Below are 22,413 nucleotides of genomic sequence, written 5' to 3'. Positions count from 1 at the left end.
GAGAAGGAAATGGCAACCCACTCCAGTATTCTTGCCTGGAGAATCCCAGGGACGGGGGAGCCTGGTGGGCTGCCGTCTATGGGGTCGCACAGAGTTGGACACGACTGAAGCGACTTAGTAGCAGCAAGGTATAATCTGAAGTTATTGATTTGAGACCTTTTTAAAATTTTCTAATATAGACACTTAGTGCTGTTTTATAAATTTCACCACCAACTCCAAGGACTGGTTTAGTGGTATACCATAGTTTTTAACATGTATTCTGTTTTTGTTTTGTTTCTCAGTTCAAAATTTTTATTTTTCTCTTGGTTTCTTCTTTGACCCATTAATTATTTGGATGTGTGCTATTTTGTTTCCAAATACTAGGAGATTTTTCAGAGATCCTTTTTTCAATTGATTTCTAATTTAATTACATTGTAATCAAATAACCTACTTTCCATGACTCAAATAATTTTAAATTTGTTGAGATTTTTCTTATAGTTAAGATATGTTCCATCTCGGCAAATAGTCCGTATACATTTGAAAAGGTGTGCATTCTCATGATATCAAGGTGGGTTGTTCTATAGATGTCAATTAGGAAAATCTGGTTAATGGTATTCAAATTGTCTATATCCTGTATAATTTTCTGAGCACTTATATCATTTATTGAGAGATTAGTGTTGAAATTGCCTATGATAATTGTTCATCTCTTTTATCAATTTTTGCTTTGTATATTTCAAAACTTTGCATATTTCAAAGCATTAGGAACATAAACATTTATGATTGTTACGTCTGTTTCACAAATTGTCACCGTTATTATTAAATGGCCCTCTTTACCCCTGCTGTGCGAGATCACCTCATAGGGATGCTCATTTCAGGTTGTGTGTGATCTGAAAGCTTTTCCCAACCCAGGAATCAAACCCAAGTCTTTTTCTTGGCAAGCAGATTCTTCTCCACCAAGCCCCCTGGAAGCGCATGTTATCTGTATGATTCTAAATACATGGTAAACTTTGGACACTCTAATGAAGGGGTGTCCTTCTTACCCACCTTGGTACCTGACAATTCATGCCAGGCCACTCACCCACACCCATCCTACCTCAACACAGTCTTTCTTTTAACCCTTGTTGAGCTTCAACATTCCATTCTGGGTTGCCTCCTATGTACAGACTCTTTTCACCTCACTTTGTCTTTGACACTCCCTGCTGGGAAGTCCACTTTTATAAATATTTTCCTTACCTGATCAGCCCACCATGGGCTGCTTTCTTATGCAGACACCTACTTTACCACATCTAGGTTCCAATCTCCCCCACACTAGGCTACTCCTCTTGAAACATTCTCCTCACTGTACTCAGTGCCCCATACTATATGCCCAATTCCCACTAACCCACACAGACATCCTCTTCAAACTAACTGCTGTGACTTTTTCTTAATCTGGACTATTCCATCTCACCCATCCTCAAGCCAGCCAGATACCTCTCTTGCTGAGTATTATATTTTGGACAAAGTCCTTCAGGAAGAAATGAGAAAAATAAGAGGAAAATTGAGCATGCATTTATGTGCTTGAAAACTTTCCTTCCTAAATTGTGTTCTTGACAAGAGATAATTGGGTTTTAAGTTCTTATAGGCAAGGCATGCTCTGTTTTGTTGTTTAGGTGCTAAGTGAAAGTCACTCAGTCGTGTCCGACTCTTTGCAACCCAATGAACTATACAGTCCATGGAATTCTCCAGGCCAGAATACTGGAGTGGATATCCTTTCCCTTCTCCAGGGGATCTTCCCAACCCAGGGATCAAACCCAGGTCTCCTGCATTGCAGGCAGATTCTTTACCAGCTGAGCCACAAGTTGCTAAATCATGTCTTAACTCTTTTGCAACTCCATGGAATGTAGCCCGCCAGGCTCCTCTCCCCATGGGATTTCCCAGGCAAGAATACTGGAGTGGATTGCCACTTCCTTTTCCAGGGGGTCTTCCTGACCCAGGGCTCAAACCCAAGTATCTCCTTCTTGACAGGCAGATTCTTCACCACTGAGCCACCTGGAAGCACATGTTATATGCATGATTCTAAATACATGGTAAACTTAAGTAGCATACGGAGCACGGCAACCAACCTGCCTCAATTACTGCTTATTTTGAAAGCCTAGAAAAACTAATTAAACATTACTGAATTCTGGGGGAAAGCTAAAGCCAATAATAAAGCTTGGGGGAAAATTAAGACCAAGAATAATGAAGATATTGATAGCTTATGATGAACAATGTTGGATTTGTGATCTCTGAAAAAGATTTAGCTTCAGGACTAGGGACAGGTCTTGGTCTCTCAGGAGCTTTTGTGTAGCAGAGTTTTATTAAATTGAAAAAGGGACAGAGAAAGTGTCTGACATAGACATCAGAAGGGGGATGGAGAGTGCCTCCCTTGCCAGTCTTATCAAAGGAATTATATACTGTTTAAATTAGTTATTACAATAAATCAAAAGAATATCTCAAAGTTGTAAAAATTTTACCAGACCCAGTCCCACAATTACATTTTAAGGTAACAGGATTAGTCAAAGGTTTTCAAGAAGGAGAAACTGTTCTTTGTTGTGTAATCAATGGTTCTGAGCTTAAAGGGGGGAAAAAAAAGGTTCAATGTGAATAAGACTAAGGAATGTAGAGAAAAAAAAAGTTTGTCCTTTCCTCCTCCTTGAGAATTCAGTTCAGTTCAGTTCAGTCACTCAGTCCTGTCCAACTCTGCGACCCCATGGACTGCAGCACGCCAGGCCTCCCTGTCCATCACCAACTCCTGGAGCCTATTCATACTCATATCCATCATGTCAGTGATGCCATCCAACCATATCATCCTCTGTCATCCCCTTCTCCTGCCTTCAACTTTCCCAGCATGAGGGTCTTTTTCAATGAGTCAGTTCTTCTCATCATGTGGCCAAAGTATTGGAGTTTCAACTTCAGCATCAGCCTTTCCAATGAATATTCAGGACTGATTTCCTTTAGGATTGACTAGTTTGATTTCCTTGCAGTCCAAGGGACTCTCAAGAATCTTCTCCAACACCACAGTTTAAAAGTAGCAGTTCTTCAGCACTCAGATTTCTTTATAGTCCAACTCTCTCATCCTTACATGACTCCTGGAAAATCCATGGCTTTCACTAGATGGACCTTTGTTGGTAAAGTAATGTCTCTGTTTTTAATATGCTGTCTAGGTTGGTCATAGCTTTTATTCCAAGGAGCAAATTTCTTTTAATTTCATGGCTGCAGTCACCATCTGCAGTGATTTTGAAGCCCAAATAAATAAAGTCTCTCACTGTTTCCATTGTTTCCCCATCTATTTGCCATGAAGTAATGGACCAGATGCCATGATCTTAGGTTTATGAATGTTAAGTTTTAAGTCAATTTTTTCACTCTCCTCTTCCACTTTCATCAAGAAGCTCTTTAGTTCTTCTTCGCTTCATGCCATAAATGTGGTGTTATCTGCGTTTCTGAGGTTATTGATGTTTCTGCTGGCAGTCTTGATTCCAGCTTGTGCTTCATCCAGTCCGGGCTTTTGCATGATGTATTCTGCATATAAGTTAAATAAGCAGGGTGACAATATACAGCCTTGACATACTTCTTTACCGATATGGAACCAGTCTGTTGTTCCATGTCCAGTTCTAACTGTTGCTTCTTGACCTGCATACAGATTTCTCAGGAGGCAGGTGACCTGCCTTGAGAATTCCAGACCCCTAACTCCTCCTTAGGGATCCCAGACTTCTTATCAACCTGCCTAGGAATTGACTCTCTCAGTATCTTCACATCCCTTGAGGGAAGTCATGATATCTATCACTTGTAGAAACTGAATCATAATAACATATCTCAAGACTAAATGTTGTTTTGTTTCCATTGTTTTATTGTTTTTGAAGTTTTATTGTGGATTTCTAAATAAACCAGAGTTTAACAATTCTGATATATTTTTATACTTGGATAACTGGGCAAGATTTTTAATAATCTTGTACTTTATTCTTATCATTTATAAAGTATGGATAATAAGACCTATTTTGCAGGACTCTTGTGATAACTAAGTAATGAACATATGCAAACTGTCTAGAACATTCAAGAAATAACAGTGCCTATGCAGTCCCCACCACCTCTCCTCAACTTTTTTCTTTTCTCTTATGAAGACTAAATGTGAAAAGTATATTTTGAAAAGCATTTGATTAATAAAAGATGCTATGCTTAATAAATAGTTCACTTTTTTCTGTTGCCTTAGTAATACAAATGAACATTAAAATGACAGAGGCATGGAGGGAATATCCAGAGTAGCAGTAATTAGGAAGAAAAATTCTTAATTAAAATTTTTGTGAACAATATATATTTATGACAAATTTTTTAATGGAACAAAAGAACAGCTAAATGTAATTTTTCCACTTACCACTGTGATTTAGTCACACTAAAACTGATTTATTTTTTAAATGTTTTTTGCAATTTTATTGAGAAATAGACACACATCACTGTGTAAGTTTAAGGCATACAGTATAAGGGTTTATTTACTTATGTTGTGAAATGATTACCAGAATTGGTTCAATAACATCCATCTTCTCAAATAGACATAATAAAAAGAATAGAAAGAAGAAAAAATAAAAGAAAAAAATTTCTCTTTGTGATGAGAACTCTTAGAATTTACTCTCTTAACAACTTTCCAATATATCATACATCAGAGTTAGTTATAGCCATTATATCTCTTCCCACTCCAGACTCTGATAGCCACAAATCTGATCTCTTTTGCTATGAATTTGGCAGCAGCATATTTTTCCTTCTGTGTTTGTTAGTTTTAGGTTCCACATATGTGAGATCATACAATATTTGTAAATATTATTTCTTATTTATTAATTTTATATTTTACCAGTTCTTAGCACAGTATGTGTAGATTCTTTAACTTGAATTTCTTAATAATATATTTGGAAAATATTTCCATTATTTCTCATGAAAACTACCTCATTTTTCAGCAACTACATAATATGAATGTATTACAATTGTATTAGTCATTCACTTAATAACTGGCCTTTGGGACATTTTAAAACTTTTTCTATTACAAAAAAATTCTGGAATATATTTCCTTGTGTGCACAGTTTTTACAACAGTAAAATTGTAATTGTATCATTAAAAGATAAACTGAAGCATATGAAAAATATTGAGTTTATTTGAGCAAAAATTGATTGAAATTGGGTAGTGCCAAACCAGAAGTGGTAAGGAGTACTCCACCACCAAGAGCCTGGGAAGAGACTTTTATACATAAGAGGCTGAAGCAAAGCAAGAAAATTGTCGATTGGCTATAGCTTAAAGTCTAGTCAGCTGTTTGTGATTGGCTGTCCTTAGATTTCAATTTTGTACCTTAAGGCATTTACAGACCTAGATTTTGGTTTGCTTACAGAAACTTCCAAAGCATTAGAGCCCCTTCTGATGGTCTCCTTATTTTATTACCTTAAAATTAGAAGTATAATTGTTGGATAAAAGCAGTACAGTTGTATAGAAGTATAATTGTTGGATAATATTCTTAGTGGACATTGGAAATTTCATCAATAGAAATTCTACTTATTTATATTCCACCAGCAATATTTGGGAGGAAAGTGTACCATATCTTAGCCAAAGCATAAAAAAATAAGTTGTTTTACCTTTGCCAATATTTGAAATTTGTGTTTCTAGTATGAGTGAAATGGATTAGGCTTTTTCTCATAAATTGGAATCACTGCCATTTCCTTTCCTGTGACCTTCCTGTTTGTCCACTTAAATATTGTTATTGGTCAGTTTATTCTTGACAAGCTGAGGTTGTTAATATATTAAGAAACATTATTTTGGTTTCTGTTATGATTGATAAATGAGACTCCCCCAGGTGACGCTAGTGGTAAAGAATCCACCCACCACTATTGGTAAAGAATCCACCTACCAATGAAGGAAACGCAAGAGACACAGGTTCAATCCCTGGGTCTATAAGATTCCCCTGGAGGAGGAAATGGCAATCCACACCAATATTCTTGCCTGGAGAATTCCATGGACAGAGTAGCCTGGCGGGCTACAGTCCATGGAGCCGCAAAGTGTCGGACATGACTGAGCAACTGAGCACACATATGATTGATAAATAATTTTCTCAGATTGTTATTTATTATTTTGTCATAGTTTTCCCTATATTGTGACATTTTCTTCTGTGAATTTTCAATTTGGTATCATATTAGAAAAGCTCCTGCATTTTGCAACTATAAAAACAAAATCCCCACATTATTTTCTTCTAGTCCCACAAACACACCTAACTGGGAGCCTTACAGTTATAGTCTTTATCTCCAGAAGCGTAGGTCCATCTAAAATTTGCCTATTCTTATAAGGAAAGAAAAGAATGGCCCGCTGGTAACAAAACCATAAAAACATAATGTCTGCATATATATATTTGTAATATGTATATATCACATACATGTTTATATATATGGCGTGCTACAGTTCATGGGGTCGCAAAGAGTCGGACATAACTTAGTGGCTGAACAACATATATTTGTAAGCATACATATCTGTATTTTAGATATATTTTGATATATATATATATTTATATAGCATACATATATAAGCACACAAATCTATGCATATATCCATATCACAGATCTGTATGTATTGATATGTGTGACTATATATATCTGTAACTATGTGTAGAGAGGGAAAAATAATTTTCCCTCTACCTTTCTAGGTTCTGTGGCTAAGATGCTCCCCACCATAATAAAAGATAATGGCACCCCACTCCAGTACTTTTGCCTGGAAAACCCCATGGACAGAGGAGCCTGGTGGGCTGCAGTCCATGGGGTCGTGAAGAGCCGGACATGACTGAGCAACTTCACTTTCACTTTTCACTTTCATGCATTGGAGAAGGAAATGGCAACCCACTCCAGGGTTCTTGCCTGGAGAATCCCAGGGACGGGGGAGCCTGGTGGCCTGCCGTCTATGGAGTCGCACAGAGTCAGACACGACTGAAGCGACTTAGCAGCAGTAGCAGCAGCAACAAAGAAAAACAAACAAAAGTTTAATAACATATATACCTCATGTATACTGGGAGAGACTCAGAAAAACTGAGTGAAACTCCCAGAAATGGCCCAAGCCACAACCTTAAATACTGTCTTAGCTAAAGACAAAAATCTCAAAGAAGCTGGGTGTATAGGGAGGCTGAGCCAGACCTAAGTTTGAGTGTTTGAGTGTCCCCTGCAGAGGCAAAGGTAGCAGCCATCTGCCACAGGGACTGGGGCTCTGGCTGCCGTGGACTTGGGAGGTGCAGCATGTGGCGTACATCCTCTTGGAGGAGGTTGCCATTAGCCCTACCATAGAGTCACCAAGCAGATGACCCACAAGCTGGTAAATAATTATACCAAAGAAGTTCTCACACTTCTAGGGCCCACAACAGATTTCCCAACCTAAGGATCCGGCAAAGGGACTGAGAACCCCATGGAATTTGAAGGCCAGTGGGATTTGATTACAGAACTTCCACAGGACTGGGGAAACAGACTCTTGGAGGGCACAGACAAAGCTTGTGTGTACCATGACCCAGGAGAAAGGAGCAGTGGCCCCACAAGAGGCTGAACCAGACTTGTCTGTGAGTGTCCAGAAGTCTCCGGCAGAGGCATGGGTCGACAATGGCCTCGTGTGGGGTCAGGGGCACTGAATACAACAGTCCTGGGATTCACAGTATGGTGGCATAAGTCCTTTTGAAGGAGGTCCCCATTACCTCCATTACCCCTACCACAGTTTGGCCTCAGGCCAAACTAAGGGAGGGAACACAGCCCCACACATCAGCAGAAAATTGGATTTAAGATTTACTGAGCATGGCCCTGCCCATCAGAGCAAGACCCAGTTTGCCCCACAGCCAGTACCTCCCATCAGGAAGCTTCCACAAGCCTCTTATCCTTCAGAATGAAAACCACAAGCACAAACTGATCACATGGATCATAGCCTAGTCTAATTCAGTGAAACTATGAGCTATGCCATATAAGGCCACACAAGATGGACAGGTCATGGTGGAGAATTTTAACAAAATGTGGTCCACTGGAGAAGGGAATGGCAAACCACTTCAGCATTCTTGCCTAGAGAATGAACAGTGTGAAAAGGAAAAAACATAAGATATGACACTGAAAGATGAATTCACCAGGTCAGAAGGTACCCAATACGCTACTGGAGAAGAGTGAAGAAATAGCTTCAGAAGGAATGAAGAGGCTGAGCCAAGTGGAAACAGCGCCCTGTTGTGGACGTGTCAGGTGGTGAAAGTAAAGTCTGAAGCTGTAAAGAACAACACTGCATAGGAACCTGGGATGTTAGGTCTATGAGTCAAGGTAAATTGGAAGTGGTCAAACAGGAGATGGCAAGAGTGAACATTGAAATTTTAAGAATAAGTGAGCTAAAATAGACCAGAATGTGTAAATTTAATTCTGATGACCATTATATTTGTTAGTGTGGGCAAGAATACCTTAGAAGAAATGGAGTAGCCTTCAGAGTCAACAAGAGAGTCTGAAATGCAGTACTTGGGTAAAGTCTCAAAAATGACAGAATGATCTCTGTTCACGTCCAAGGTAAACCATTCAATATTACAGTAATCCAAGTCTATGCCCCAACCACTAATGCTGAAGACGATGAAGTTGAATGGTTCTATGAGGACCTATAAGACCTTCTAGAATTAACAGCAAAAAAAAAAAAAAAATGTCCTTTTCATCATAGGGAACTGGCATGCAAAGTAGGAAGTCAAGAGATACCTGGAGAAACAGACAAGTATGGTCTCTGAGTACAAAATGAAGCAGGGCAAAGGCTAACAGAGTTTTTCCAAGAGAGCACACTGGTCATAGCAAACACCTTCTTCAAACAACACAAGAGACTACTCTACAGAGGGACAACACCAGATGGTAAATACTGAAATCAGATTGATTATATTCTTTGCAGCCAGAAATGGAGAAGCTCCATATACTCAGGAAAACAAGATCAGGAGCTGATTGTGGCTCAGATCGTGAACTCCTTATTGCAAAATTCAGACTTAAATTTAAGAAGTAGGGAAACCCACTAGGCCATTCAGGTATGACCTAAATCAAATCCCTTATGATTAACAGTGGAAGTGACAAATAGATTCAAGGGATTAGATCTGGTAGACAGTGCCTGAAGATCTATGGACAGAGGTTCAAAACATTGTATAGGAGGCAGTGATCAAAACCACTCTCAAGAAAGAAAAAGTTGCTCAGCCGTGTCTGATTCTTTGTGACCCCATAGACTGTAGCCCACTAGGCTCCTCTGTCCATGGGATTCTCCAGAGAAGAATACTGTAGTGGGTTGCCATTTCCTTCTCCAATCTCCAAGAAAAAGAAATGCAAAAAGACAAAATGGTGGTCTGAGGAGGCCTTACAAATAGCAGAGAAAAAAGGGAAGTGAAGGCAAAGGAGAAAAGGAAAGATATACCCATCTGAAAGCAGAGTTCCAAAGAATAGCAAGGAGAGATAAGAAAGTCTTTCTCAGTGAACAATGCAAAGAAATAGAGGAAAACAATAGAATGGGAAAAACGAAAGATCTTTTCAAGAAAATTAGAGATACAAAGAAAACATTTCATGCAAAGATGGGCACAATAAAGGACAGAAATGGTAAAGACCTAACAGAAGCAGAAGATATTAGGGAGAGGTGGCAAGAATGCACAGAAATAAAATACTCAGATATAATACACAGATATAAAAAATACACAGATATAAATACACAATACACAGAAATAACACACACAGATATAATAGAATACACAGATATAAAAAATATCTTAATGATCCAGATAACCATGATGGTGTGATCACTCATCTTCACCCTGGCGTGCAAAGTTAAGTGGGCTTTAGGAAGCATCACTATGAACAAAGCTAGTGGAGGTGATGGAATTCCAGCTGAGCTATTTCAAACCCTAAAAGCTTCTGCTGTTTAAGTATTGCACTCAATATGCCAGCAAATTTGGAAGACTCAGGAGTTGCCACAGACTCAGCAGTGGCCACAGGATTGGGAAAGGTCAGTTTTCATTCCAATCCCAAAGAAAGGCAATGCCAAAGAAGGTTCAAACTACCGCACAATTGCACTCATCTCACACGCTAGCAAAGTAATGTTTAAAATTCTACAAGGTAGACTTCAACAGTACATGAGCTGAGAACTTCCAGGTGTTCAAGCTGGATTTAGAAAAGGCAGAGGTATCAGAGATCGAATTGCCAATATCTGTTGGATCATGGAAAAAGCAAGAGAATTCCAGAAAAATATCTACTTCTGCTTCATTGACTATGCTAAAGCCTTTGTGTGGATCACTGCAAACACTGGAAAATTCTTAAAGAGATGGGAATACCAGACCACCTGACCTGCCTCCTGAAAAGCCTGTATGTAGGTCAAGAAGCAACAGTTAGAACTGGCCATGGAACAACAGACTAGTTCCAAATAGGAAAAGGAGTCTGTCAAGGCTGTATGTTGTCACCTTGCTTATTTAACTTATATGCAGAGTACATCATGAGAAATGCTGGGCTGGATGAAGCACAAGCTGGAAACAAGATTGCCAGGAGAAATATCAACAACCTCAGATATGCAGACAACACCACCCTTATGGCAGAAAGTGAAGAGGAGCTAAAGAGTCTCTCAGTGGAAGTGAAAGAGGAGAGTGAAAAAGCTGGCTTAAAGCTCAACAGTCAATAAACGAAGATCATGGCATCTTGTCCCATCAGTTCATGCACATAAATGGGGAATCAATGGAAATGGTGACTTTATTTATCCAAGACTTTATTTTCTTGGATTCCAAAATCACTGCAGATGGTACTGTAGCCATGGAATTAAAAGACGCTTGCTCCTTTGAAGATAAGCTATGACAAACTAGAAAGCATATTAAAAAGCAGAGACATTACTTTGTTAACAAAGGTCTGTATAGTCAAAGCTATGATTTTTCCTGTGGTCATATATGGATGTGAGAGTTGGACTATAAAGAATGCTGAGCACCAAAGAACTGATGCTTTTGAACTGTGGTGTTGGAAAAGACTTGAGAGTCCCTTGGACTACAAGGAGATCAAACCAGTCAATCCTAAGGGAAATCAACCCTGAATATTCATTAGAAGGACTGATGCTGATTCTGAAGTTTCAATAATTTGGCCACCTGATGGGAAGAGCTGACTTTTTAGAAAAGACCCCGATGCTGGGAAAGATTGAAGGCAGGAGGAGAAGGGGATGACAGAGGATGAGATGGTTGGATGGCAAAACCAACTCAATGGATACGAGTTTTAGCAAGCTCTGGGAGATGGTGATGGATGTGGAAGTCTGACGTGCAGCAGTCCATGGGGTCGCAAACAGTCAGACACTACTGAGTGACTGAACAGCAACAATAGGGAGGCTAGTTAGAGGAGATTATTAGGAAAAGTAGAGTGAGGTTATGCAGAGTTGTCTGGCATTTTCCCTATTGATTAGAGTTCTTTTCATTTACAGTCATTCTCCTCTTTCTGATAAACAGAGGGAAACATTTTCAAAATGAAAGTTTCTCTTATAAATGTACATTTCCCTTATAAAAGTGTAAATTCTACTGTTTTTAGATCTTTTCCTGTGTCTGCTTCTTCTAAAAAATATTCAGCTCAAAATAATCTTAATGCCAAAGAGGCATAGATGAGGTGGTATATTCTACTGTTCTTCATAGATCACATCATATATAGCTTATGTAGACATATGAATATTCTATACATCATACATATATAGGCATATGAAAGCAAAAGTCACGCCATCATGTCCAACACTCACAGGCCCATGAACTGAAGCCTGCCAGGCTCTTCTGTCCGTGGGATTTCCCAGGCAACAACACTGCAGTAGGTAGCCATTCCCTTCCTCAGGTGATCTTCCTGACCCAGAGATTGAACCCAGATCTCCTTCACTGCATGGAGATTCTTTACCATTCAAGCTACCCGGGAAGCCCTATATAAGCATAGGTATCTTATTGAACTTCACAAATAGAACATAATTTTTTTCTATTGATGTTTTCTCTATTTACAAAGGAGTATCAGATTACCTAATTCAGAGTTTCAAAGTCTTATTTATAAACTCTAAGTATGGCAAGCTTGGATGGGTTACCTATCAGAAATGAAACCTATATCTCTCAAGAACTGAACATCTGAGTTGGAAACAAGTTTGCTTGAAATAGGATAGAGGGTAAAAAAATGTTTCAATGAATATGACTTCTCTGCCTCCCCACGGATTTGGAAGTTTCTTCCACCAACAGGCTAATGGGGCCCTTCAAACACTGGTGCCTGTGGGAAAGTCACTGATGGGATCATCTATTTCTAAACTTCCCACTGCAGGAAGTAGTTTTGATTGAAAGAATCATGTGTAATGGAAACACAGTATAAAAATGAATGAGCTGAGGCGTGTTTTTCTAACAAGAATTTCCTGGGAAAGTACTGATCACAGGAACTAAAGTAAGAATTTAAATCTTGTAATCTGGCAAAGACCACGTTGAACTCAGCCTCTTTTGATGTGATATGAAAACTTGAGCTCAATAAAAATTTGCTCCTCTCCCCTCAAAGCTTCTTCGATCTGTTTCTGTCACTTGGAAATAAGATGATACTCTCCAAGGTTTAAAATAGTTCCTTTTCAGAGTTTTGATGAGATATAATATAGGCTTTTAGACACACTGCCACTCCTTATGAGTTCACAAGGAGGCTGGGGATTAGGAGGAATAAAATAAAGAAAACTAGAATATGAATTACTGTGTGAGTAGTTAGCCCTTAAGTCCCATTAATATTATCACTCTGACAAGTCTCTAATCGATAATCTTCAGAATAAACCTTATGTCAAAAAGATAAAGAAGAATATCTGATAGCATCAGTAACCTGAAAGTACCCAGGATCCTTCTTTTGCAGTTTATATCAAGAATTCATAGGCTGAAATAACATGTTACTGCATTGGAAAGGTGAAGGTAATATAGAGAAAATGGGGATTTTAGCCATTGCTCTGATCCATTTAATTCTACACAATGCTTGTGTGATTCATATTTAAAATGTCCTGAAGGATCTATGACTCTCAGGAGAAAAAGGCTTTCTACAAATTTGCTGACAAAGGAGATAACTAGACCCTGCGACCCATGAGTTTCTTTCCTAGTGTACCAGCCCCCTTCTACCATCCTCAAAGATTTGTTGATCGAGGTTTTAGATGACCTCTACACCAGTTATCAGGTTCATGCTGTCTCTATTCCCACCCCAAACCCCTCTCTATACCAATTTGTAGTGCGTACCTAATGAGATGATAGTATGCAAAAGTGTTACACAGAGAATTCTCAAAGGTGGAATGGCTGGCTTTCTGGTTAGTTAATTTCTTTCACGTTGTGTTTAATGGAGTAATGTAGGGTTAAGAAGCAAAACACTGAACTGACTCCCTTTGTACACAGAAGCAACCTGAATGTTTCTGAATAAAGCTAAAATGTCCATTTGCAAACCCCAGTAAAAGGGTTATGGAACCAAATGGATAAACAGGAGGTGGAATGGAACCAGTGAGTCTGGAATCTTCTTCAGGATGGATGGTAGGGTCTATTATGTTTAATAGTATGTGAAATTAGGACTCTTCTAGCCATCATAGGAAGGAAGTCATCGGCATTCACTTCCTTACAATTTATTCCTAATCATCCCCCTGCAATATACCTTTTATTTCCATTGCTCTACTGAAAATGCTGTCTGAATCTAAGACATAACCAGTGACATTTTTTACCTGTTTCTCATCATTGTTGGCATTTCTATAGCCCTTGAGCCCATTTCTTTATTTTTAATTTTATTGGAGTATAGTTGACTTACAGTATTGTGTTAGTTTTAGATGTACAGCAAACTCAATCAGCTATACATACATCCACAGTTTTTAAAAGATTCTTTTCCCATGTAGGCCATTATACAGTATTGAGTAGAGTTCCCTGTGCTATACAGCAGATTCTTATTAGTTATCTGTTTTACATATGGTAGTGTGTATATCTCAATCCCAATTTATCCTTCTCCTTCCTTATCCCATGGTACCCATAAACTTGTTTTCTACATCTGTGACTCTACTTCTGCTTTGTAAATAAGTTCATTTGTGTTCTTTTGTAGATTCCATATATAAGTGATATATGATATTTGTCTTTCTATGTCAGATACTTCAATCAGTATGACAGTCCTTTGAGCCCACTTCCGATTGCTTTGTCTGTTTTGTCATCAAAAAGAGAATCTTCTACTACAATAATCTGCATAATGTTGAATTGTAAATAATGACTGATGATTGTATCTTTACATGAACATACTACAGGAAAGGTGTTCTAAAATAAGGTGACTGAACAAGAACAACTTTTAAAAAATAAGTTCATTGGCTTTTAAATTCTTTCCATCAATGGTTTAAAAGATTCAGTTTGCCAGAGATTCAAGGAGGATTTAAGAAGTGTGATACTGGGGAGAGATGCTTATATTCTTTGAGTCCAATCCCCCCCCCGCCCATAATAGACAAACATAACTCAACAGAAGGAGGTTGTCAAATTGTCTAATTTCTACAGTTGAGAATGAAAACCAGAAATGTGAGATCCCCAGTGAAGTGAGTTCTCTAAAGGACTCACAAAAATATTCATAAAACAGACTCAGCTTAAGCATCTTCCAAGCCTACAGGTTAGTTAGTTAACAGTTCACTGTTAGTTAATGAAACTTATCACTATAGTATGATCTTTATTCCTCTCTCCCCTCCTTGTACTCCATCAGTGTGTCAGAAATGTCAATGATCCAGCTGCATTCAGTGTTTCCAGTGTGGAAACACTAAGCAGAGAAAGAAAGAAGTTGTCAAATACATTCCCTTTCTTTCCCATTACAGAATTCCTAGCCTATAGCATTACTTAGCTAGGAAGGGGAAATGTACAACTTTGAATAATCTCAGAAGTTTGACATTTCAGTTACTAAATTGAAACAGTTTTCTGTTCTGGAGTAGACTGAAAATATATAAGATGTGGCCAATAGAAAAGATATGTCCTGCTGAGCAAATTTAAGAACAATGGTAGATGAAAATCATTTTATGATTACATCATATTTGTTCGATATATAGACAATCCAGAATATACAGATAAATTTTAAAAATAAGCTACATAAACTCCATCAGGTTTGGTTAATTATCATAAATATTTTTGTATACATATACACATATAATCATACTATCTACACTGTTTTATAATAATATAGTTTGAATGTATCCCCCAAACCTCAAAAACTAGACTGGATCTTTTCACCTTATGTTTCTATAGGATCCTATACTTAACCCTATTATAACATTTAATTATTTGATATTGAATTGCCTATCAAATTGTTTTGTTCCACTTTGGTATGCAGAATTGTGAGATAACCCCTTAATGACTCTCAGCCTTGTATAGTACTTTCCTTTTTTAATGTAGGTAGAATTTGTGGAGCATGACGAGGTATCACTACCATGACTGTGCTACATTACATGGCAAAAGGTATTAATAGATGATCTAAGTGAGTTAACCTAGTCACATATGTGCTTTAAAAGCAGAGAAGTTTCTCTATTTGGTGGCACAAGTGGAAGTCAGGGAGATTTCCAACCATGAGAAGGATTCAATGTGCCCTTGATGGCTTTAAAGGTCAAGAGGGCTATGTGCCAAGGAATGAGGGCAGGCTTCAGGAAAGTGGACCCTAGCTGGCAACCAGTAAGGACCCTAGCTCTTCAGTGCTATGGCTTCAAATTGAATGATGGAATTCTGCAAAGGACCTGAACAGGCTTCTAAACAGATTCTACCCTAAAGTGTCCTGATAAAGAGCAGCTTGGCCAACATCTTGATTTTTAGGGAACTCAATTAAGTCTAGCTCAGATTTCTGACCTAAAGAAATGTGAGTTAACAAATGGTTATTGTTTCAAGCTGCTAATTTTGAGGTAACTTTTTACACAGCAATAGAAACTAATACTCCAGTACTCTTGCCTGGAAAATCCTATGGACAGAGGAGCCTGGTAGGCTTCAGTCCATGAGGTCGCGAAGAGTTGGATCCGACTGAGAGACTTCACTTTCACTTTTCACTTTCATGCATTGGAAAAGGAAATGGCAACCCACTCCAGTGTTCTTGCCTGGAGAATCCCAGGGACGGGGGAGCCTGGTGGGCTGCCGTCTATGGGGTCACACAGAGTTGGACATGACTGAAGCGACTTAGCAGCAGCAGAAACTAATACACTATGCCTGCAGAAGTAGATTGTAAATGCCTTAATTCGGAGAATGTCTTCTTCTCCAACACAGTGGTTGACAAAATAAATACATGGATTTATTGTTGAGATTAAAAGAGATAGTATGTAAATTTTCAACTGTAAATTGCAGTATAAATGAGAAGAGTTCTTTTGTCTGGTTCCAGGATGACACATTGGTTTCATCTCTGGGTCAAGACTTAAAATTTTCCAATGAACTTCTGCAACATTTAACCCTGATGTGACTTAATGGGAAAGAAGCCATGGTATATGTGGAGTCTCTGTAGGGAAGATCAGGGAAGGGACAGAAGTTAGGATGGCATAAATGAGGCCTGAATCCTTTCATTCTGTATGGGATCCAAGCAGATTTTTCAGATTAGACTTGTAGAAGATGAAAAAATAAAGGTAGGGTATCAGGTACTTCTCATGTAAGATTTCTTTTTTAAAAAATTAATTTATTTATTTTAATTGGAGGCTAATTACTTTACAATGTTGTAGTGGTTTTTGCCATACAGTGACATGAATTAGCCATGGGTATACATGTGCTGAACCCCACTCTTACCTCCCTCCCCATCCCATTCCTCAGGGTCATCCCAGTGCACCAGCCCTGAGCGCCCTGTCTCAATGCATCAAACCTGGCCTGGTGATCTATTTCACATATGATAATATACATGTTTCAATGCTATTCTCTCAAATCATCCCACCCCACCTTCTCCCACAGAGTCCAAAAGTCTGTTCTTTACACCTGTATCTCTTTTGTTGTCTCGCATATAGGGTCATCATTACCATCTTTCTAAATTCTAAATATATTTATAAATATACACTTCTAAATATATATGTGTTAATACACTGTATTGGTGTTTTTCTTTCTGACTTACTTCACTCTGTATAATAGGCTCCAGTTTCATCCACCTCATTAAAACTGATTCAAGAGGTGGAGGCGGTGGCGGCGACGGAAGAGGGCGGAGGGTAATGGGATGGGGGTCTCGCGGCAGCACTGAAACTCCGGGTGGGCGTCCATGGCGCTGCTTCGCTGACAGGGCTGTGAACAGCCTGCCTTCCGCTCTCACTAGCGCCGCGTCCGAATAGCCGGTCCTTCCCCGGGGAGCCAGTTCCTCCCCGGGCCCCTGAGCCATGCCCATCGCGGCCGAAAAAAAAATAAATAAATAAAACTGATTCAAATGAATTTTTAATAGCTGAGTAATATTCTATTGTGTATATGTACCACAGCTTTCTTATCCATTCATCTGCCAATGGAGAATCCAACAACATATTTAAAAGATCATACATTATGACCAAGTGGGCTTTATTCCAAGAATGTAAGGATTTCTCAGTATTCACAGATTAATCAATGTGATATACTACATTAAAAAATTGAAAGATAAAAATCATATTATCTCAATAGGTGCAGAGAAAGCCTTTGACAAAATTCTACATCCATTTATGATAAAAACCCTCCAGAAAGCAGGCATAGAAGGAACCATATATGATATGGAACCATATATGATAAGGAACCATATATGATATATGGCTTTTATCATAAAAGCCATATATGATAAACCCACAGCAAACATTATTCTCAATGGCGAAAAATTGAAAGCATTTCCCCTAAAGTCAGGAACAAGACAAAGGTGCCCACTCTCATCACTACTATTCAACATAGTTTTGGAAGTTTTAGCCACAGCAATCAGAAAAGGAAAAGAAATAAAAGAAATCCAGATTGGAAAAGAAGAAGTAAAACTCTCACTGTTTGCAGATGACATGATCCTCTACATAGAAAACCCTAAAGATACCACCAGAAAATTACTAGAGCTAATCAATGAATATAGTAAAGTTATAGGATATAAAATTAACACATAGAAATCCCTTGCGTTCCTATATACTAACAATGAGAAAACAGAAAGAGAAATTAAGGAAACAATTCCATTCACCATTGCAATGAAAAGAATAAAATACTTAAGAATAAATCTACCTAAAGAAACAAAAGACCTATATATAGAAAACTATAAAACACTGATTAAAGAAACCAAAGATGACACAAATAGATGGAGAAATAATACCATGTTCATGGATTGGAAGAATCAATATAGTGAAAATGAAAATACTACCCAAAGCAATCTATAGATTTAATGCAATCCCTATCAAGCCACCAACAGTATTTTTCAGAGAACTAGAACAAATAATTTCACAATTTGTATGGAAATACAAAAAACCTTGAATAGCCAAAGCAATCTTCAGAAAGAAGAATGGAACTTGAAAAATCAACCTACCTGACTTCACACTATACTACAAAACTACAGTCATTAAGACAATATGATACTGGCACAAAGACAGAAAAACAGATCAATGGAACAAAACAGAAACCCCAGATATAAATCCACACACCTATGGACACCTTATCTTTGACAAAGGAGGCAAGAATATACAATGGAGAAAAGACAATCTCTTTAACAAGTGGTACTGGGAAAACCAGTCAACCACTTGTAAAAGCATGAAACCAGAACACTTTCTAACACCATACACAAAAATAAACTCAAAATGGATTAAACATGTAAATGTAAATCCAGAAACTATAAAACTCTTAGAGGAGAACATAGGCAAAACACTCTCTGACATAAATCACAGCAGGATCCTCTGTGACCCACCTTCCAGAGTAATGGAAATAAAAGCAAAAATAAACAAGTGGGACCTAATTAAACTTAAAAGCTTTTGCACAATGAAGGAAACTATAAGCAAGGTAAAAAGACAGCCTTCAGAATGGGAGAAAATAATAGCAAACGAAGCAACTGACAAAGAATTAATCTCAAAAATATACAAGCAACTCATGTAACTCAATTCCAGAAAAATAAATGACCCAATCAAAAAAATGGGGAACACATGTACACCCATGGCAGATTCAAGTCAATGTATGGCAAAAGCAATACAATATTGTAAAGTAAAATAAATAAATTAATTTTTAAAAAATGGGCCAAAGAACTAAACAGACATTTCTCCAAAGAAGACATACAGATGGCTAACAAACACATGAAAAGATGCTCAACATCACTCGTTATCAGAGAAATGCAAATTAAAACCACAATGAGGTACCATCTCATGCTGGTTAGAATGGAGGCTATCCAAAAAGTCTACAAACAAAAAATGCTGGAGAGGGTACGGAGAAAAGGGAACCCTCTTACACTGTTGCTGGGAACCCAAATTAGTACAGCCACTATGGAGAATAGTGTGGAGATTCCTTAAAAAACTGGAAATAGAACTGCTATATGAAACTGAAATTCCACTGCTGGGCAAACACATCAAGGAAACCAGAATTGAAAGAGACATGTGTACCCCAATGTTCATCTAAGATTTCTACACAACAAATATATGGTAACTAGGAGTAGCTTGGGGGAGACTTTTCAACTCCTGAATGTCAATATATAAGGTTTACCAGGTAAGGAAATAGCAAAGTTCAAGGGTTTTTATTGGCATATTTACATTAACCATTCTTTTTGATGAAAATTAGATACTAAAATTATAAAAATATGTACAAATGGTATGATTATTTTAATTATGATTAGAATATTGGTACCATATTACATCACATATATACAGTGTCCTTGGTGTTTCAGATGGTAAATCTGCCTGTAGTGCAGGAGACCCAGGTTCGATTCCTAGGTTGGGAAGATCCCCTGGAAAAGGGGATTCCAGTATTATTGCCTGGAGAATTCCATGGACAGAGGAGCCTGGTGGGCTACAGTCATTGGGGTCGCAAAGAGTCAGATATGACTGAATGACTAACACTTTCACTTCATATAGTGTCCAGGGGTTAGGATATGGACATCTTTGAGAGGGGATTATTCTTCGTATAATAAGTTAAAAAAACTTTTTATGTCTTCTTATGTCTATTTTCAAATATGACTTCAGTCCTTCTTTCCAATCCCTTGAAGGTATTTCAGATACATTCCAAATTTTTATAGTCACTTTCAAGTATCAGACCAATTTCATTTTGATAATTGGGCATTTAAAAGTCAAAATCACTTTGGTAATTTAAAACCTTACATCTAACTTGAAGATTTTTTGCATTCCTCCAACAAAGGTCTGCCCTGCAGCTTATAAACCACTACTTTCATGCATTGGAGAAGGAAATGGCAACCCACTCCAGTATTCTTGTCTGGAGAATCCCAGGGATGAGGGGGCCTGGTGGGATGCCATCTATGGGGTCGCACAGAGTCGGACATGACTGAAGCGACGCAGCAGCAGCAGCAGCAGCAGCAGCAGTGAATTTTGAATGTAATCTATTGTTCACACTACTTGTTTTACCACTTCTTGCCCTGCAATTTCTGTCACTTTGCAAACCAGTGTGGTATGAAGGGGATTAAATCAAAGACTTATAAGTTTGTTTGGCAGCTGGTATTATCTGTAGGTTTGCTTGATTGATATTCCTACCTGTTGAGTGTCTTGATTATGAAAGTGAGTTGGATTTTGCCAAATGCTGTTCCTGCTTATGTTTAGTTGTCATATGGATTTTCTCCTTTCATCCACTCGTATGGAATATTATATTGACAATTTTCCTATGTTGAACTAACCTTATACTCTTGGGATGAATTCCAGTTGATAACAGTGTATAATCTTTTTTCTTTATTTCTTTATTGGTTTGCTAGTATTTTTCTTGAGTATTTTTGTGTCTATGTTCATGCAAGATATTGGTCTTCAGTTTTTTCTTCTCTAAGGACTTTGTCATTGGTACCAGGTCTTCATAGAATGAGTTGAAAGTGTTTTCTCCTCTCTATTTTTTTCTGATTTTTGTGATTAATTGGTGTTAACTTCTTTAAAATTTGATAATTCAACAGTGATCCTATTGCTTCTGGTTCTGGGTTTTTCTCTCTAGGAAATTGTTTGATTACTACTTTAATCCCTTTGTGATTATATTTCTATTCCAATTTTCTACCTTTTCTTGGGGAAACTTTTATTGTCTATATCTCTATTTCATCTCATTTATCTATTTCTTGGATTACACTGTCCATAGTATTTGTTTATTAATATTTTCATTTCTCTAAAGTTAAAATCTAATTTTCTTGAAGAGATCTCTAGTCTTTCCCATTCTGTTGTTTTCCTCTATTTCTTTGCATTGATCACTGAGGAAGGCTTTCTTATCTCTCCTTGCTATTCTTCGGAATCCTGCATTCAGATGCTTATATCTTTCCTTTGCTCCTTTGCTCTTTGCTTCTCTTCTTTTCACAGCTATTTGTAAGGCCTCCCCAGACAGCCATTTTGCCTTTTTGCATTTCTTTTCCATGGGGATGATCTTGATCCCTGTCTCCTGTACAATGTCACGGACCTCCGTCCATAGTTCATCAGGTACTCTATCTATCAGATCTAGTCCCTTAAATCTATTTCATACTTCCACTGTATAATCATAAGGGATTTGATTTAGGTCTAGTGGTTTTCCCTACTTTCTTCAATTAAAGTCTGAATTTGGCAATAAGGAGTTCATGATCTGAGCCACAGTCAGCTCCAAGTCTTGTTTTTGCTGACTGTGTAGAGCTTCTCCATCTTTTGCTGCAAAGAATATAATCAATCTGATTTCGGTGTTGACCATCTGGTGATGTCCATGTGTAGAGTCTTCTCTTGTGTTGTTGGAAGAGGGTGTTTGCTATGACCAGTGCATTCTCTTGGCAAAACTCTATTAGCCTCTGCCCTGCTTCATTCTGTATTCCAAGGGAAAATTTCATGCAAAGATGCACTCATAAAGGACAGAAATGGGATGGACCTAAGAGAAGCAAAAGATATTAAGAAAAGGTGGCAAGAATACACAGAACTGTACAAAAAAGATCTTCATGACCCAGATAATCATGATGGTTTGATCGCTCACACTCACATAGAGCCAGACATCCTGGAACGTGAAGTCAAGTGGGGCTTAGAAAGCATCACTACGAACAAAGCTAGTGGAGGTGATGGAATTCCAGTTGAGCTATTTCAAATGCTGAAAGATGATGCTGTGAAAGTGCTGCACTCAATATGCCAGCAATTTGGAAAACTCAGCAGTGGCCACAGGACTGGAAAAGGTCAGTTTTCATTCCAATCCCAAAGAAAGGCAATGCCAAAGAATGCTCAAACTACTGCACTATTGCACTCATCTCACATGCTAGTAAAGTAATGCTCAAAATTCTCCAAGCCAGGCTTCAGCAATACATGAACCGTGAACTTCCAGATGTTCAAGCTGGTTTTAGAAAAAGCAGAGGAACCAGAGATCAAATTGCCAACATC

Source organism: Bison bison, unplaced genomic scaffold (assembly GCF_000754665.1).
Source record: "Bison bison bison isolate TAMUID 2011002044 unplaced genomic scaffold, Bison_UMD1.0 scf7180017864218, whole genome shotgun sequence".
NCBI lineage: Eukaryota > Metazoa > Chordata > Mammalia > Artiodactyla > Bovidae > Bison > Bison bison.
The sequence above is the reverse complement of the archived record's forward strand: the minus strand, read 5'-3'. Positions refer to the sequence as shown.